The following is a 20,425-nucleotide window of genomic DNA, read 5'->3' as shown; positions in this document are numbered from 1 at the left end:
CTGCCAAAGCCTCTGCCAGGGCCTCTCTTTTCTCAAAGTTTTAAACGACCATGCGGCATATCTCCACGATTAATATTCTTCTTATCTGGCCGCCGTCCAATCTCAGGGCGAGACGCCGGCCCTCCCCGAACGATGAACTCGACGTGGGCCGGTGATTTATACGGGTATGAATATGAGCGGATGTTAATCATTTTACATTATTGTGTCAGTGTAAATAATTATGTTACCCGGAGTCAGTTTGCAATCAACTGCGGCAAAATACTGCACGATGCAATTCGCTTGCTTCATCCATCATGTAGCCGGCTACTTGGGTGCGGGAAGGAAGTGCCAAAACCGAATGGCACCTGAACAGAAGACCTCAAATGTGAGCTTTGACATTTCTCATCGAAATCTTATGAGACCGTATGAGCTGCTCTGCACTGGAGTACTGGCTTATTTATTTTTACTTATCCAAAGGAATTCTAGGAGAAACATCTGAAACCAAGTTGATACTTGAAAGTATAACTACATGAATATGATACATGAAATATAACTAGGATCTCCATTAGGTCTTTTGAGTCATGAATGAGCAATCTGTGAGCAATTCAGTTTAGATGGATTTTCCTGTAAAAATCCACAAACTTGGAGCAAATGGATACTTAAATCACACGACAAGAATTATCTCACAACATGCATCTCCTCCAAAATATTAAAAGAGATCACAATGTCTCAAACCGTACTCAGATATATCGAGACACCAAAGTCTGTATTCAATCTCGATGATCTAAACTCATTTGTGTGTATTTTTATATTTGATGTTTTTTGTATTTTAGGCATAAATAAAGATAATAAATAATAAAGAGCAATGAGATTAAATTGAGAAATTTAAATCATAAAACCTACAATAATCGCACATGCATCTCAGTATGAATTCAACAACTTACTCATTTGTGTTTTAATTTATCCAAAGGAACTTTAGGAGAAACAGCTGAAAGCTATTTGATGAAACATAAAATCACAAATGACAGCAATGAAATTAAATTGGGAGGCTTATATCATAAAAGCAACAATAATTTCACATGCATCTCAGTATAAGCTCAACAACTAACTCGTTTGTGTGTATTTTTATTTATTTAAAAGCAATTCTAGGACAGCATCTAAAACCAATTTGATACTTGCACGAAACATAAAAATCACAAAAGAGATTTAAATTAAAACCAACAATAATCACACGTCTATGTTTCAGAAGAGATCTCAATAATGTCTCAACACGAGCTCAACAACTGACTCATTTGTGTGTATTTTTATTTTTCCTAAGTATTTAAGGGGAAAGATCTGAAACCAAGTTAGTACTTACATGAAACATAACTAGGATCTCCTTTAGGTCTTTTGAGATGTGAATGAGCAACATGTGAGCAATTCAGTTTTTCTGTAATAAAACAAAAATCACAAATGACAGAAATTAGATTAAATTGAGAAATTTGTATCATGAAACCAACAATAATCTCACATGCATCTCATCCAGAGTTTCAGAAGAGATCTCAACAATATCTCAAAACTGTACTCAAATACATCAAAACAACAAAGCCTGTGATCAATACCTATATGAACTCAACAACTGACTCATTTGTGTGCATTTTTAATTTATCCAAACAAATTTTAGGGAAACATTAAAAAAAAAAAAAAAAAAAGTTGATATGTGAAACACGACAAGGAAGTCTATTATGAGCTTTGAATGAGCAACCTGTGAGCAATTCAGTTCAGCTTCCCTGTAATAAAGAAAAATCACAAATGGCAGCAATGAGATTAAACCGAATGATTTAAATGACATAACCTACAATAATCTCACATGCACAACCGACTTTTGAGCTAAGAATGAGCAACCTATGAGCAATTCAGTTTGGATGGACTTTTCTTATATAAAGAAAAATCACAAATGACAGAAATGGGATTAAATCGAGAGACTTAAATCATAAAACCAAAAATGATCTCAACAACGTCTCAAACTGTTCTCAGATATATCAGTATGAACGGATTCATTTGTGTGTATTTTTTATTTTTCCGAAGCAATTTAGGAGAAACATCTGAAACAAAGTTTATACTTGCATGAAACATAACTAGGATCTCCATTAAGTCTTTTGAGCTGTGAACGAGCAAGCTGTGAGCAATTGCGTTTGAAACGACCACAGATTTAAATCCTAAAATAACCAGAGGAGAAGAGAGTTTCAACAGAGATCTCAACAACGTCTCAAACGATGCTGAACTCAATTTGGACTGCGTGCATTTTGATTTTTTCAATGACACTTCAAGGAAACATTTGATACGCCATTCACGACCGCTTTGCATCCGTAATGTGACGTATTTACGAGTGACAAACCTTTTTGTCCTTTCAAACAGCATGTACTGATGAATCATGCACGATGAGACCACAGACATGCGTTGCAAAAGTAAATAATGTAAATTTCATGATGCCTTGGAGTCTCTGGAGCCTCGAAAGAGCAACATCTGAGCGCTAAAATTCTCCTCTGGGTTCAGGAATCAGGTGCGACATTCTGGCGATCACGTCTGCACGTCTTCAGCGCGAAAGTTTAACCGCTGTCTGATTCCAAGAGTCATCTGCATATGGATGAGGCAAAAAATTAGTTAAACAGAAGAGGCTGTCGCATTCATTAAGTTACCCCTACCCCCAGAAACACACTCACAATATTCATGCTGTTACTATGCAAATCAGTGCTAATGAGATGCTGATGATGTTTTTTAATCACAGGGGGAGACAGTGAGTGTAGGAGGGAAGGTGAGGCGAACAAACAAAGCTCCTCACTCTCTAACCTCTCGGTATCAAACAATTCAGGCCAGAGAACATCGTTTATTTGGCGCTTGGCATAAACATTTCTTTGCGTGCAAGTTCACTAGCTCCAGACATTAGAGCTTATGTAAACGCTTCCTAAATCAAGTCGCCTTTATGACGGAATCCTTCTCCGTCAGTTGCGAAAGCGACGCGCCCGCTGCGAATGAAGAGCGATGCTGTTGACGTGACGGAATTTCGAGAGACAGCTATCCATAAATTCCCAGACTTAAAGAGAACACGTCATAAAATTTAGCTTAATGAAACGTGGCAGACGAAGTGATACAGATGCACCGTGATGGTATCTTAGCATATTTTTACATAAAACCCCTCACATATCCAAGGATGACTTCGTCAAAAGCAGCCAAAACGCACACTACACGCCTGGTTTGATCAGAAAGCGCTGCTAGCTCTCAAATCTCCCGTATGTTTCACTCATCACACCTCTATGCATTTAAATAGCAGACAATCTGACATTTTGCCTGTCGACTATATCGTAGAGCATTATTTATTTACCAGGCGGAGATGGGCCGAGCTGAAAAGCAGCTCTTTATTTAGATTGAAAGCTTAAGTTCAACACATCCGATCCCAAGACTTCGACCCGTGATCAAAGCCTTCACGTGTAACATTTTCCACAATGGCGGCCTAATTAGTATTCTCAAGCGGACGATCCAAGAGGAGATATTTTTCGTTCTCTCAAACATAGCAGTGATGGAGCAGGAACGGCAGGTTTTATGTCTATGTTTGGAGAGAATTACTCATTGTGTTTTTGCTGGCGGTATGTGCAGGAGTTCGGGCAGATGGGCATTGAATACATGGCGCAGATATGGAAACAATTTCAGCCGGAGATTTGGCAGCGTCTAACACCCGTCTATGTTTCATTTGCGGCAGAAATCAGTTTTCGGGGGAATGCTTTTGTTTACTGTTTGGGAAAAAAATGTGAATTTTCTCATAATATTATCCTTTGAAAAAATAAATAAGAAAATGATTTGGGCCCCTGATTTGGGTCTGGAATTCGAGAGTTTACATGCTGCAGGTTTAAATCACAGCTTTAAGTAAACCTCCATACTGATGTTATGTGCATGTTTTTTGACTTGTTGAGATGAAAACTTGAAATATGCATTCATATTGACGCAATGCACTTCCTCGTAATGTTAGAGCTTGATGTTGTTCTCATCATTTGCATGTGAGCACACGCATGCTGCATGTCTTCAGATAAACAAAGCTGAAGTGTGTCATTTCTGCATCACTATAGAAACCCAAATGTAAGTGCAAAAATAAGGACTGTTGTTCCAAGCAATCAGCCCTTCTGCCATTGGCTGGACCAGCAGGTGGTCCCGCCCCAAACTCACCCCATTGGTTGATCTGATGTCGCTGTGTCGGGATGGTCGGGATGCTGAAACAAACAGAGCAATGATGGAGAATTAACATACAAATATTTACTCAGTATAATAAACTGAGATATGAGAAAGTATTTTCTCATGTTACTTACTCTTAGGATGAGTCACTTTGTTGTAGGTCGCTTTGAATAAAATCATCTGCTAAGAAAATATGATTATATAAATAGTGTTATATATGCAAATACATACTGAATTTAAATCATTTTATGAATGTAATTGCCAACTAAAAATATTCAAATACAGTATATGTTTAACACTTTAAACACACATACATTTCACGTGCCTGGTTTTTACAAGGACTGCTATAAGCATCTGCTAAATAAGTATAAATGTAAGTAATTTTATAAATGTAAATGACAATTATAAATAATTACAAATATATGTAATATTTCAGAATATATATCTGAATTATTTAATCACAAAAAAAGCTTTAAATGCACATTTTATGTGTCTGGTTTTTACAAGGACTGCTATAAGCATCGACTTAATTATAAATATGAAACATTTTATAATGTAAATTTAAATAAATGTTTACATATTTAAACATTTAAATGTGAATATATCTTAATTTTATCACAAACAAACAAACTTTAAATACACATTTTATGTGTCTGGTTTTTACAAGGACTGCTATAACCATTTGTCATTTAATTCATAATAAAATAACATTTATTTTAACAGACAAAAAAGCTACAAATTTTATGACCGGTTTTTACAAGGACTTGTTCGCCATACTTATTCTGTAAAGCTTTTCCTCAACTGAACATGAACATTTTCTCGTAAGATTATAAAATGTTATTTTTTCTCCTTGATTTGCACTGCTATAGATCTAAATCCCAGCTTTAAACGCACCCAAGTACTGATTTTATGTGCTTAGTTTTTTAAACAGTCTTGCTATAATGCTTTTGCGATAACAAAACAACATCTACAGGCGAAAGCAATTGCAGCCGTTTTGCTAATTAACCTGTATATGTGTACACTATATTTTAGCCATAATTTAATTGCATGCATAAAAGCACTTGTGCATGCATTATTGCTTGACTGCAGGGTATGGAAGAGGTGGCCAGCGCCTGATGGTTGTTCAGGAGACAGCATCAGAATGCAGGGTTCGTTGTCTCCGCTCTCCCCCTCTCCGCGCATAGAACAGCTGTGATGATTTCATTTACATACTAATAACCAGCCAGGACTCCGGCAACCACCGAGTGTTTGACTTTTATTGTCACTTGTGTCTCCTGCAGTTTAGTGGGAATGGGGAAGCCATGCATCAGTAAATAAGCGATAGAGAGGGGGCCGCTGTCGGCTGGCACGGTCTTGAGAGACCCGCCGGACGCCTTGATCGATGCTCTTCAAAAAATCTGGAGCTAATTCGGAAAAAAATGCAGAGTATCTCCAGCGAGCGAGGTCTGAAAGTGCACCAGGCATCTGGTTTTTAGCCGCGCTCTCTATTGTAAAGCCTCTTTTTACAACTGTCTTGCGCCTGACACCCTCGAGACGTCCGTGGATCGGGCCCGTCGGCAGTAGCACATGGCAGCCATTAGAGTAACTCAATACCACCAATGGCTGCCTCGTATGGAACTTTGATCACTTAAATCCAGCTTAAAGAAGCAGGGGCCACTTTCAAACCCCATATCGCTTTTTTCCGCCCGTCTTGGAATTTTAATTTGATCCCTTTCGGGTTATTCGCAGATCTTCGAACTCGAATTAGACGTGTGTACGTTTCTGACCAGGAGCCTCGCTGAACTCGGCACAAAAGACAAGGTGGGGGTCTGAAACCTGAGAATCGCTCCCATGTTTGGACTAGCCGGGATGGCTTTCTGCGAGAAGGAAAAAAAACAGAGTGAGTGAGAGAGAGCAAGAGAGAGAGAGTGTGAGTATTTTCACTGGATTATTTAACAAGTAACCTCGCGCTTTTAATTGAAAACATACGGCCGAGCGCACACTTTACATACAGGTTTTATTTTATGACTTTAACACGCAATAATGTTCCTACTGTGAAGACTCTCTTCCTCTTTCTGGTGCAATCCCAGATTTATTTATACGTTTAGCACCCCAATACCTGCCAAGGCCCATAAAGGATAAGATTTAAGTGTCAGTTCCAAATTTTACAGACAATTATTTTTTAAAAAAGGAAACACTTCAAACGAGTCGATAACAAAAAGAAGGCACGCGGCTCGCAGATACCGCAGGTATTGGGAGGATATATGAATATTAATGAATGCTGTTGCCAGTTAATGTCACTCGCAATTGAAGGAGAAAAGACGAGAGAGGGAGAGAGAGAGAGAGACGAAAAACAATGAGGACGGGAAATAAGAAGGAAACAAAAGGAGAGAGGAGCAGACGAGCGAATGGACGCGAGGCAGACGAGAGGAGAGGCGTCTGGCAGCTCTATTAGTATTCATATGGCGTGCAGCTCTGGAGAGGATTAATGTACTCTGATGTGTAATATTCTGGCGAACAATTAATTTGCCTACAGTTTTGTCACGCTTGAAATTTAAGTGCTAGAACCGATCGATGGTCGCAGCTCCTAATATGATCTCTGCAGGCCGCTTCTGCAGTCTCCGGTTTCATCATTTTTTTTTCTCTCTCACATCTCCTGTGACATGCACTGGCGCAAGGACACGCTAGGTTTTTTTTTTTTTTTTTACACACATGCATGCACATTTACACAGAAATACTCACATGATCTCATGCACACACCAGAGCAAATCTCTTCAGAAGTAGCAACACTACTGGTTTCATGAGTATGTTTTCACACAAGCTGTATTTTGACACGTTATGCCTGCAGCTTTAACAAAGATGCAATAACCAAAAACAATCCTAAAACACCGTATGGGAAAGTTCAATTCATTGTAGTGTGTTTGAACGGTTCATGTTCAAAGAAATGATTTGCGTGCAGCAAAATAATTACGTGTTTAAGTTGGGTGTACATTTATGTATTTCATTCCACCACCCTCAATGCTTCTATGCCAGATACATACTGATAAAAAATAAATGATTAATCACTGAATAATTATTTAATAAGATTACCCACTTAAATAGCTTCAATTTAGTCTAGTAGCTGATAAGTAGCAATAAGCAGCTTATTGTTTAAAGGAACAGTTCACCCCCAAAAATGAAAATTGTCGTGATTTACTCCCCCTCATGTCATTCCGGAAGAAAAGTCTGAGCAGAGTCCAAACAACACTCAGTTTAATGGACAAGGAAAGTCATGCAGGTTTTAATTATTTTGTTTACAAGTGACAAAACTGAAGCTATTTAAATTAGTAATCTTATTAAATAATTATTCAATGATTAATCATTTATTTTTATCAGTATGTATTTGGCATAAAAGCATTAGGGTTACTGGCATGAAATAGATAAACTCATACTAAATTAACACACACTAGCAGTTAATAGCAGATAATTGTTTTTCTGCACGGGACTCAAAAGAGTCGGTGAATCATTTTTCTTTTCTTTTTTTTGAACATGAACCACTCAAACAAACTGATTCACTAAAATGAATTGAATTGTTTGGCCCTAAATGAGGTTCAAACAACATTCAGTTTAATGGACAAAGAAAGTCTTTCAGGTTTTAGTTATTGCCACTTATAAACTATTTGCTTTGAAGCTATTTAAGTTAGTAATCTTATTAAATAATTATTCAGTGATTAATCATTTATTTTCATCAATTTGCATCTGACATAAAAGCATTAAGGAGAAAAAAAAACACACTTTTGATTGTGAAAAATAGTGTCACACACCAGCAGTTAGATCATTATTTTGCTGCACAGGACTCAAATGAGTCTGTGAATCACTTTTTGAACATGAACCATCCAAACAAACTGATTCACTAAAATGAATTTAATTTTCCCCATATGATGTTTTAGGATTGGTTATTGCATCTGCATTGAAGCTGCAAGCACAAAGTAAATTAGATCATTATTTTGCTGCACAGTACTCAGAAATGAGTCAGAGAATCTCTTTTTCTTTTTCTTTTTTTTTCTTTAACATGAACCATCCAAACAAACTGATTGACTAAAATAAATTAACCTTTGACTTTCTTTCTCCTGTGCAACACTAAACAACAAGAAAAATCAGTGGGATCCAATCAACAGTGTCATGCAGGTTTGTAATGACATGACGGATAGTAAATGGTCACAGAAATGTAATTTTTAAATGAACTATCCCTTTAACTCCTTTAAAATGTGGGAAAATTAGCAACAAAGAACCGTTCAAACAAACCGATTAACTAAAATGAATTGAACTGTTTGTGCAATTTATGTTTTTGGCATTTGACGCTCTTATCCAAAGTGACTTTCATTGCATTCAAGGCATCCCTTTCCATTTCAGTCTTTCCTCTGTGAAACGCAAAAGAAGAAGAAAAATCAGCGGGGTCCAAACAACATTCATTTTAATGGACAAAGAAAGCTTTGAAATTTTTCCTTTTTAGGTAAAATATCCCTTTAATACTACTTTAATTTATAGGAATCAGAGCGACAACAAACGGACATTCAAACAAAGCGATTCACTAAAATGAATTTGACTTTCTTTGCATTTACACTATGCATTTGGCAGATGCCTTTACGCAAAGCGATTTACATTGCATTCAAGGTATCAATTTGATCACTTCATGCATTTCCAATTCATTCATTCTTCTGTGAAACACAAAAAGACCAAACAACATTCAGTTTAACGGACAAAGGAAGTCATGCGGTCATACTGGAATCTTAGCAGAAATTACACATGCACATGCATTACACACAAACCAGTCTTTTTTGGTGACAACAAACAACCATTCAAACAAACCGATTCACTAAAATGGATTGAACTGTTTGACGTGCAAACACAAGAAACACAACCAAGTGGGGTCCAAACAACTGTCCGGTTTAATGGAGAAAGAAGGTCATACAAGTTTGGAATGACCATTTTTAGGTGAACGATCCCTTTAACTTCTTTAAATGATGGGAATCTTAGCAAGCTGTACTTTCTAGTAGGCATGTGTTTCACACAAACGGGTCATTTTCGGCGACAACAGGGGGCGTAGGTGCTTGCTTTAAGACTAGCCGGTCGACGGTGTGTCCAACAGAGGAGAATCTACAGGATTGTTCCACGGCGGTAACCCAAACCTCTCTCCGCAAGGGGAGGCAGCGCGGAGAATCAAAGAATTCCACATGTTCCCCTCCACACTTCGCTTCCCGATAACTTTCCTGATTTATGGGCGAGCAGCTGAGCGCAGCTGTGAGGTCTTTATTAAGTGCAAATCTTTATTGTGTGCGCTAAAGGCTGTAATCATATGTTTGTGACATTTTAAGAGCGGCATAATTAGTCTTCGGAGGCTCATAAAGGAATATATTCATTCTCAGCACGCATTAACAACCTGCGCAAGATCGCTTATCGCATTAACAGCCTGCGTGAGATTGCTTATTGCTTTAAAAGGCCTGGGCATTAGATAGGGACGGCGCTTTATGACACACCTCAACACACTTTCCTTTCACACATCCGTTCCAGGGTGGATTTGCAGTACAGATTGCTGTGTATTTGAGCTTTATCTTATTTTTTGGGTGAAAAGCTACTGCGAAAACCAGACAGGACAGGAGAAAATGAAAGATTAGGGTGGTTAAATTTGCAAGGTAACCTGATTTAACTCGCTCTTACGAGCGTCCAAGCACATCCTTCACATCCCGTGTGCTAATTTACGCGAGGTTATGACTTGGACAGTAAGTTTATCGCGTAAAAGTTCTGAAACTCAAGAGGCTGATAATGTTTCACAGCAGCTCTAATGGAACTGAAACTCTCATTCATAAGAAATGCCTTGTGGGAAATCTCCTCGCACCAGCCGTTTTGGCGCAGAAGAGATGTTTGAAAGTGTTTAAAGTCAACATGAAACGGCATTTGTAACCCGTTTTACTTCTGAAATGTGTCATTTACAGAATATTCAACTAGAAAAAAAATGTAGGATAGGACTGGATTTTATCGTTTGGGATTTGGTTTGATGGCGAAAAGTGGGTGCTTTATACGAAAAAGGCACTAGACCTGAATGCAAATTGCATTTGCAATTGATTGTAGAGAAATGTACTTAAATGAATGCAAAGACAAACATTTTTTTCTTTGGAATAACCTGAACTAATAACACTGCCTGTTATGGATGCTGATTTTGTTTCTCACAAAATATGATGCATTTTGTTGCTTTTGAAAGCCATTTGTAAGGTGAAGAGGTATTGCATTATCCCTTAATCACCTGAAAACACGATTCCTCTATCTTATTCTGAAGCAGATTACAACTGTTTGTTCAATTCTCAGCCGATTTTCACATGCATGTCATTATTTTATGCCTCATCCTGATTTCAGGGTTAGAATAATGGCCAGTGACAGAAGAAAATGCAAACACGACCCAGATGTTTTCTGCCACATCTGTGGGTGTTTTACTACATCCAAACAGTGACAGAAAATTACAAAGCAGCGTTCATATGTGCAGTGAATGGGTGCCGTCAGAATGAGAGTCCAAACATAAAAACATTACATGTAATCCACACCACTCCAGTCCATCAATTAATGTCTTGTGAAGTAAAAATTATTTTTAACTTCAAACCATTGCTTCTGGACAAAATATTGTTAGAGTTAATAATCCATAATAACACTTTCTTAAGTGGAAAAGTTCCCATTCACTGTTGTCCTCTCACATCAAAATCCAGCCACATATTTGTTTAGAACTGTTTTGGCTTGTAAATAGTGTTTGATCTGCATATTTCTCTCCTGATTCAGACGAGATGGTTTTTTTCACTGGAGGAAGCAGAGGGCTCATATTTTAGCCAGAAACAACAGTTTGAAGATAAAAACGTCTTAATGATGGATTTGCTTCTTACAAACATGCAGCTTTTGGCTTCTCAAGACATTAATTGATGGACTGGAGTGGTGTGGATTACTTGTGGATTATTGTGATGTTTTTATCAGCTGTTTGGACTCTCATTCTGGCGGCACCCATTCACTGCAGAGGGTCCATTGGTGAGCAAGTGATGTAATGATACATTTCTCCAAATTTCTTCTGATGAAGAAACACACTAATCTACATCTTGGATGGCCTGAGGGTCAGTATTTTAAGCAAATTTTCATTTTTAGCTGAACAATTCCTTTAAATTGAGTATTTGAACACTGCAGTTAAATGATTTTTCAATTTTTTAAAACTTTTTGTCATTAAAACCAAAACTTTAACATTTGACTGCTGTTATTTTGATAGGTGCATTAACGCTGCTATATAGGTCTTATATAATTTTATAAATCTGCATTCTTATTTTGTGAAAAAACTTTGTGATCATCATCAAATTAGATAACATTAGGCCTATTTAGCAAATGAGGGCTGCGTCATTCATTCTCAGTAAGACCAGGATCATGCATTGAAGTAAGGTTAATTTTGATTTCATGTTGACTTTAAACTGTGGGATTGTGCGTGTATGGGTGTAGCGTGCTTAAAAGATGTAATGCATCCAACTTTCTAAAAACAGAAGATGTAAATGGACAGATGTCCATCCATCCACAGGGACCATCTGTGTCCCAAACAGTTTGTCCTAATCATCACCGTGACCCTCAGTGTGAAAGACAAAACCTCAAACTGACACGAGAGATCACGGTCAAGTAGCGAAGTGCAATTATAGAAGCTCTACATGTACCATTAGCACAAGACACAATAATAGCCTTTAAAAGACACTAGACTGCTGCAATTTGTACTGAATTTAAAAGCCACAAGCCTCCGTCTCAAACAAATCGAATTTATGTGCTATTTTTCGGCTTGGGCTCTGCACAGAAGCGGGTAATCCATAGCGCTTCCTGGCACGGCGCTCGCACCGCACAGCTGACTGGCGTGTAAGACTGCCTCAAATTGGAGCAATTGAGCTCAAGCTAAAGCAATTACATCCTTTGTGTTCTCCACGGGGGACGTGACTAAACTGTGCTCATGATGAACCGAGAGGCCAAGAACGCTTGAATAACCAACAAGTAACTGAAGGTAGAGCTCCAAATTATCCACCTACATTATCTAAGTACACCAGACTAGGGATGCACTGATATAGACATTCTGGTAAACAGCTAAATTTTAGCCTGTAATTATTTCTGTACCTCAATCATGAATTAAGCATTCATACGAATACACACAAAAAAAAAAAACATTCTTTTACAAAAAGATTTTGTTCATCTTTCATTAATGATGCTCACACTAAAATTTTGGTCATGAATTTGCATCAAAACATACATTTTATAATTTAAAGCTTAAAGTTTATATTTAAAAAAAGTTGAAAATCCAGAAGGAAATCTTTTAATTAATATTCATGAGTTAATTGTTTGTGAAAACCATTCTTATACAATCAATGTAGCAATTTATGTAAAAAAATGTTTAAAAAATTATGTTGTATAAAAATTAAACAATTTAATTCTGCTCGTGTTTCATGAATGATGTTTACACTAAAGTTATAGTCAAGAATTTGCATCAAAACATTTATTTATTTTTTATTATTATTTATATTAAGTTTGCTGGCAGCTTTTTGGGAAATTAATAAATTGCATTTTATTTTAAAAAAATTAAAACATTTTTTGTAAAAGTTAAATTTAGCCACGTAAAGAAAAAACTGTAGCCAAGCCACATTAAACATTATGTAATTAAAGAAATTATGTAATTAATATTTAGTCATATATTAATAGTTAATCATTTGTTTGTATAAAAAAAAAAAATCTTAATCAAATCACTGTAGCAATTTATGTAGGAACATTTTAACAAAATGTTACATAGACATTAATTCTACTTGTTTCATGAGATTCACACTAAAACTTTGCTCAAGAATTTGCGTCACAGCACTAATTTTATTCAAGTAAATATTAAGTTCACCTACCAACTTTTTAGGAAACTAATAAACTGTATTTCTTAAAATATATTTTGACAGCAAAATTTTGTTTGGTTGCCATGAAAATTTAAAAAAATTAGCCAGCCACATTAAACAAAAAATTTAGACCAATTAGAAGAACAAGATAGAAATCATTAATAATTAATATTTTTGAGTACGTTTTTTTATAAAAACCATTCTTACAAAATTAAATCAATGTGGTGGTTTATGTAAGAACCGTTTGTGTTCCCACTACAGCTTTGCTCAAGAATTTGCATCAAACATTAATTTTATTAATTATTTTAAAAGTAAATATTAATTTCACCTACCCGCTTTTTGGGAAATCATTAAATTGAAATTTATTTCTTAAAATATATTTTGACAGTAAAATTTAGCTTGGTTGACATGCAAAGGGAAAATAACTGTAGCTGGCGACAATAAACAGCATATTTAAGTGCAAGACCAAAAAGGAAATCATGTAATTAATATTCATGAGCCAAGCTGTTTTCATTTCTATGACCCTGTGGATTGATGGCTGTTCAGAATTTTTAAAACCTGACATCAAAAAAAGAGTTGATCGTATAAATTATGACCTGATATCTGCTTTCAGTCGTAAAGATATTACATATTGGTTATCTATCGTGCAAACACAAACACATGAAGTGTATCGTCCCATGCATAACCTCACAGATCCTCCTCAGGAAGGTGCATGGCCTCACCGTCTGACACAGCGGTGCTTTAATTGCCCCGGCGAGGGAGCAGGAGTGCGGGGGCAGTAAATAAAGATTTCAGAGGGGGATAGAAGGGTGTTGTCAGGGCTGCGGGCCGCTGGGACGTCTCTCCGCTTCTCTGGTTCACTGCATGCTGGCAAAGCTCCAGACTTCATTGCATAAGACAGCAAGACATGATGTAAGTGTATCTGTAAGAGACAAACTTTATTTATACACAGGCACTCCGATAAGGTCCGTGGCCCTGGCACGACTGATTTATATAAATGCCACGTGCTGCTGCATCTTTGGAAAGGGTGAGAAACTAAATGCACAAAAATCGACAGTGAAAGAGAAAATCTGTTTGATATTTCATCTTTTACTGTTTTTTTTTTTTTACATGCCGAGAGGCTGTGTCTTTTTTCCCTCCGAATTTGTCATGTGGGAGCAAACGGTTTAACACATTAGAGGAGCGAGTCAATTGAGTCTTTTGTGAGCCATCTGGAAATACCCGACTCAACAAAGCTTCGGCTCTGGTGCCGTATATCAATGAGAGAGAGACACAGTTTCAGCTCCGCCACGGGCAAAAGACGTCTCAAATTATCAGCAAAATGGAGGATTTAAAGAAACATGAATCATTTTAGAACATGTTTAAGATACATAAATACACTGAAGCAGTTTAAAGGTCAATTAATTCAGGAACAAATAATCTGAATAAGTATTCTGAGTTACATAATTAAGGGTTTACTGCTCATAAAATTCTCTTTCGTACCTCGAACCATTTGATGGAGTTCTCAGTTATGTCTCAACGTCCATCGGAGAAAAAACCTTTGGGAGAAATAAACAGTCAAATTATAAAATGAATCTAGATGGCAGTTCAGTTCATCTGATGAGAAACGTTGACTGAAAACTTGGCAAATCTCAGCACAGTTTGATCTCTTCTGAAGCTAAATAAGAGCCCTTTTCTCAGGAGAAACATCTCAAAAGCTTCAGTAAAGCCTCCATTTGTTCTCAATTTAAGATAATTGCATTCATATGTGATTTGTCTCCAAAAGGCTATAATATATATAAATATATATATAAAAACATCTCACAATTCTAATTCTGACTTTTTTCTCTGAATTATACATTTACATTAAACAATTCTATTTTTCTGGAACAGAATTAAAAGTAAAATATGTGATTGTGACTTTTTATCTTACAATTTTGACTTTTCTTCTCAGAACTGGAAGTTTATATCTCACAATACTCAGCATTACCAGATAGATAGATAGATAGATAGATGGATAGATGGATAGATGGATAGATAGTCATATCATCCAGCAGCTTTAAAAAGAATCTGCATTGTATAAAACAATACAGTTTGCCTCAAAGCAGCTTCACATTTCTTTTAGTTTATATATTTCACCATATTTAATAAAGTTATTTCATGTTATTTTCACCAATTCTTTTGTAATATTATTCTCATGGCACCTCATGCACTAGCTGCCATCTTCCTCCAGAGCGAGTCTATTATGGGACTAAAGGTCAGGCGAGTAATTTAGATCAGGGCTCTTCTAGTCAGTTAATGGGATTGTTTGGCCAGAGCTGGAGTGTATAAACACCACGACTCCGTAAACATCTCAGGCCAGTGGCCGGGCAGTCTGTTTACAACCCGCACAATTACCAAAGTCAGAAGGGCCTCGGGTCACAGAGATGTCCTCCTCAGGCAACCCCAGCGGTCCCTCCGAGATGATGGAGGAAGTGCGTTGTGTTGCCCGGAGCCCATTTATGATTAGTATCGCAGTTGCACCATAAACCTGAATTTATTTAACTCAAAATCTAGTTTACATAAGCTTAAAGGGGTCAAATCATTTGCCTGATTTATAGAGATGAAATAGAATTCTATGAAAACATAATGTAACTTTGAGAACGCAAGGTTGTTGAGTTCTCCACAAATTGGCCACAAAATGACAGGAAGTAGAATGTGCAACGTGATGCATTCTGGGAGTATTCTTCCACCCTGATCTACAAAAAGTAATTACATATGTATACACTCTAAAGCAAAAAAAATAAAATAAAAAAATGCTGGGTTGTTTCAACCCACCTTTGGATCAAATATGGACTAACCCAGCTGTTGGGTTAAATTTTTACATTACATTTTTAACTGGTCCATATTTGACCCAGAGTTGAGTTGAAACAACCCAGCATTTTTTAGAGTGTATAAAAGTATTAAATATAAAGAAAATCAATCAAAAGTGACCGTAAAGGTATTTATAATGTTACAAAAGATTCCTATTTCAAATAAATGCTGCTTTTTAAATTTCTATTCATCAAAGAATCCTAAAAAATACAAATAAAATAAAAAAATTCCACAAAACATGAAGCAGCACAACTGTTTTCAACAGTGGTGATAATAAGAATTGTTTATTGAGCAGCAAATCAGCATATTAGAATGATTTCTGAAGGATCATGTGACCCTGAAGACTGGAGTAATGATGCTGAAATCTCAGTGTTGAATCACAGAAATAAATTACAAATTAAAAATATTTAGAAATATTTTATTTTAAATTGTACTAATTTTTTGCAATATTACTGTTTTTTTTTTTTTTAATTAAATAAATGCAAAAATTGACAAACACTGTTAAAAATAAAAGTTAAAAGAATTTCTTTGAATTTTAATTCCGCTTTATTACATTCAAATGTGAATTGCAATTCCCTCCTGTTTACCTTCAGAAAAAGAATTGATTTAAAAGGCATTATCGATTCAATCCAAAACATAAAGCAGGAGTTTCTTAAAGGGACAGTAACAAAAATAGACCGTATCATTCAGTGGATGAAGGTTTGGTTGGTTAACTGGTCATAGACTGGTGGTAGATGCTCCCTGAGTGTCTGTGACCAAAGATCCTGCAACTATGTTGCATATTTCCAGGGTTTCATGCACCAACCAAGCCTCTGCCATTGAGATGAATGAGACTGAGATCTCCTCGCATCTCATTTAATCCTAAGCATCACAGAAAAAGTGAAAAAGGCAAAATTACGCACCATAATGATGGTTTTCAGTGCATAAAACTTTACTAACATCATAAGTGGACTGGTGGGGGGAAAAAAAACCGTAATAAGAAGTGCATGATTGGAGCCCTTTAAATATTCATCTAAAACACTCGTTTCCCTTTTGTTGTTTTCTTTTAAACTCGACCCTCTGCCTATATACAACGAGAAGACAAAACCATATGGTTTGATGAAAAGTTTTGTAGAATGTGCACGGACCCTCGAGAGTGTGTGTGTGCTTTATGGCTCTGTCTCATGATTACAATGTGAGGTATAATTGCAAACACATGTGAGCCATTTCCATTCGCTGCGATGAAATCATCGCATGAAAAAAGGGCGAGAGAGAGAAAGGGCGAGAGAGCAGACAGCTCCCCCCAACATTCCTTCGTTCCCTCTCCGCAGCATCTTGAGGGGTCAGAGGTCAACGCAAGGAGATCAATGCGATCAGACACAGGAGTATTGTTTCAAAAAGCAGGAGACATGAGAGGCTGCCTGCAACAGGAATCCTTTCGGATCAAAAGGCCAGTGAGAAAGTTGACGGAATTCCTCGGATCCACCATCTTGACTTCCTAAGCAATCAGGCATTTTACAGGAACCATTTGGCTATGATCAATTCGCTGGCCTGCCGTTGCCTCCCATCCACCCTTTGAAACGGGATTAAATGCTCTAAATAGGTCTCCGCTTCTCAAAAGTGCTTTTAACTTGTGGAAAAGTGCTTTTAATCTTGTGAAACTCTATACGGTCCATTTGAGGCAAATCTGCAGACAGAAGAAAGTTGGTTTAAAAAGCTAATCATCTTCAGCGTGATATTGCTACTGACTAGTGCCTGACTAGTTGGCTTGCTTCAGATGCCTCCCATTTCAACCCAGATGATCGCACAGGAACCGGCGTATCTGCAAATGGCTGTTTAGCTAATAACAGCTTTCAAATGTGTGTTATTCTTGTGAAAATGGCTTGAAATTGAGTGGAAAGAGAGAAAAAAAAAATGCAGTTGGGAATGAAACTGAGTGTTTCTAGTAAATAACCTAATAGCAGTTAACAATTTAGATAATTACTACATAAATAGGTGAAAAAGAGTCATTTTTGCACTACTAGAATCGCCGATTGGAACTGCAAATGTTTTCAAACAGCTTTTCTGAACACTCTCACACGCCATTGGTCAGTCACACAGAAAGTCCCACCGTTGGTAGAGCAGTTGTTGCTGTGTTAGGCTGTGTGTTTATGAAATCGCAACTTCTAATAATACATTTTCTTGTGAGATCAGGTTGAGATTGTAACTTATTCTTACTTTTTTCCCTAAAAAAAAAAAATGATTGTTTCCCAAATTTCCACTGAACACATTGTACAAATTTAAACTGCAACTTCAGATAAAGATTGTGTTTTGAATATAAATGTATTTTGTCCAATTTGCAGATTCTGTCATGTATTTTTTTAACTTTATTTAAATCTGCCAGTGCAGTAAGACAAAATACACCTTAATTAGCCAGTAACTAATCATTTTTTGCATTATTTCTTCAAATTGATTGGAGAGAGAAAACAATCTGCAAAATCTGTAAGAATTTCTTTTGAAAACGGCTTGAAATTGATTGGAGAGAAAAAAGAAAAAGAAAAAAAAAGGCAAAATCTGGAAGAACTGCAGTTGGGAATGAAAACAGTGTTGGTTGCATCTGCTTTTGTGAAGATCCTTAAATACGTACCTAGTAAATAACCTAATAGCTGTTAACAATTAAGATAATTACTACATAAATAGGTGAAGTGTAATTTCTGCACCACTAGAATCAGCAAATGGAACTGCAAACAATGTCAAACAGCTTTCCTGAACAATCTCACGCTTTCGGTCAGTCACACAGAAAGTCCTGCCCTAAACTCATGCCATTGGTTGAGCAGATGTTACGGTGTTGGGTTGGTTGAACATGACAGTGTTTCAGGGAAAATAAAGCTGAAATAAATTAAACCTGGTTCACACTGCGTGATTTTGCCATCTGAGACCAATTTCAACTTTAATTGAAATATTTATACAAACTCATCTCTATGACAAAAAAACAGAAATATTTTGCAAATATACGCATTAAAGAATAAGCAGTACAGAAATAGTTTCTTCCACTCAGCCGAATTGATCAATTTTGACCAAAGTCTTAAAGAAATAGTTCACCCAAAAATGAAAATTTGCTGAAAATTCTCTCACCAATCCAAGATGTAGGAATTGGTTTCCTTTTCAGATTACTTGTGAAATATTGTGATGTTTTTATCAGCTGTCTGGACTCTCATTCTGACGGCACCCATTCACTGCAGAGGATCCATTGGTGAGCAAGTGATGGAATGCTATATTTCTCCTGGTCCCATGAAGAAACAAACTCATCTACTGTACATCATGAATGGCCTGAGTAAATTTTCAGCAAATTTCCATTTTTGGGTGAACTATTCCTTTAAGATGTATTTGTACAATGAGATATAAAAAAGACGTACAGTCTGTCATGGTTTTACCCAAGATCTTGCTGGGGTCATGTTGTTCAATCTGACAAACAACAACCATAAAAATCTCCCAGTGTGTGCCAGGCTTAAAATATAGTCCGCTCTACATATTAAGCTGGGAAAGAGAAGAGAGTATTTCAACCTAAAAACATTACACCCATCACCTTTATGCACTAATGTTTTAAATCTATTCCTGTGTGTATTTATTCAGTAAGAGGCTTTCCCTGCGGTTCCACATCTCTGCACTGACCGCTCTCATCACTCACGTTAACGTTTTTTTCGCCTCTCTCCGGGCGAGTTTAACCTCGTTCTGCTGATTCTGTCGGTGTTCTTCCTCTCTCGCTTCCGCAGTGCTATTGATCCGAGTCTTCAGCGATTGAGAGCACAAACTCAAGTGTATGAGGTAGACCCTCTTGAATGGGGCCACTTATCTTCACCTCGTTCACATCCCTCCTCATGTCTCCCTTTAACATGCCTTTCAATTTCAGACCAGTTCTTGCCTCAGGTCAGATCTCCAAGTCCTACAGTGCAAATAATAGGAATAATTCCGGTTATTTGATGTTTAAAGGAACAGTTTGCCCCCCCAAAAAGGAAAAATTTCAACATTTCTCACCCTCTTGTTGTTCCAAACCAGTATTAACACAAAAGACATTGTAAAAAAATCTTTACAAAGCTTCAAAAAGACCAAAAAACACAATAAATGTGCACTTTGTGTGAGGAGGAACACCCCAATATTTATCTTCTCTTCTTCTGAAGGACTCCAGTCTTGCAATTCGGATTCAAAAACTGTGTTGTTGCATTACACCCTGTTTGACATTATTGATGCCAAAACAACTACGTGAGATGGAAAATCAGATGCAAGCACGGCAGAGAGGCGATAATTTCAGGTCTTTTAGGTCTGTTTGTCACACATAGCTGTCATATGACTACAGAACATAGTGAAAAAGTCATATTGAGTGCTTTTATGATACATTTATCATGTATCTTGCAAAAAAAATCCTATTCTATAATGGCTAAGATGTCTAAAAATCCTTAAAACAAGATCAATTTGCTTAAGAAGCAACACAGCATAAGCAATTAAGCATTGTTTGCATTGACTCATGACAATTTGTAACTATTTTACATTTAGTCAAATTGGTGGTGAAT

General features: G+C 36.8%; 1 long non-coding RNA gene across 5 annotated transcripts in view; it reads right to left on the bottom strand.

Moving 5' to 3' along the window:
- Window positions 1-1,102: 1,102 nt before the first annotated feature.
- The window catches only part of LOC131547700 (uncharacterized), a 32,897-nt gene continuing 13,574 nt past the window's right edge, over window positions 1,103-20,425 (bottom strand). For 2 of the 5 annotated variants that reach the window (XR_009272983.1, XR_009272984.1), the window contains 5 exons: window positions 14,550-14,605; window positions 13,790-13,989; window positions 4,317-4,362; window positions 4,177-4,220; window positions 1,103-2,595 (listed from right to left, as the gene is read on the bottom strand). This is a non-coding gene — a long non-coding RNA (uncharacterized LOC131547700). Of the gene's footprint in view, window positions 2,596-4,176; window positions 4,221-4,316; window positions 4,366-13,789; window positions 13,990-14,549; window positions 14,606-19,545; window positions 19,791-20,425 lie in introns of those variants that run through there. The other 3 variants (XR_009272986.1, XR_009272985.1, XR_009272982.1) reach the window with 3 other exon arrangements.

This window comes from Onychostoma macrolepis, chromosome 10 (assembly GCF_012432095.1).
Source record: "Onychostoma macrolepis isolate SWU-2019 chromosome 10, ASM1243209v1, whole genome shotgun sequence".
Lineage (NCBI taxonomy): Eukaryota > Metazoa > Chordata > Actinopteri > Cypriniformes > Cyprinidae > Onychostoma > Onychostoma macrolepis.
The sequence above is the reverse complement of the archived record's forward strand: the minus strand, read 5'-3'. Positions and strand labels throughout refer to the sequence as shown.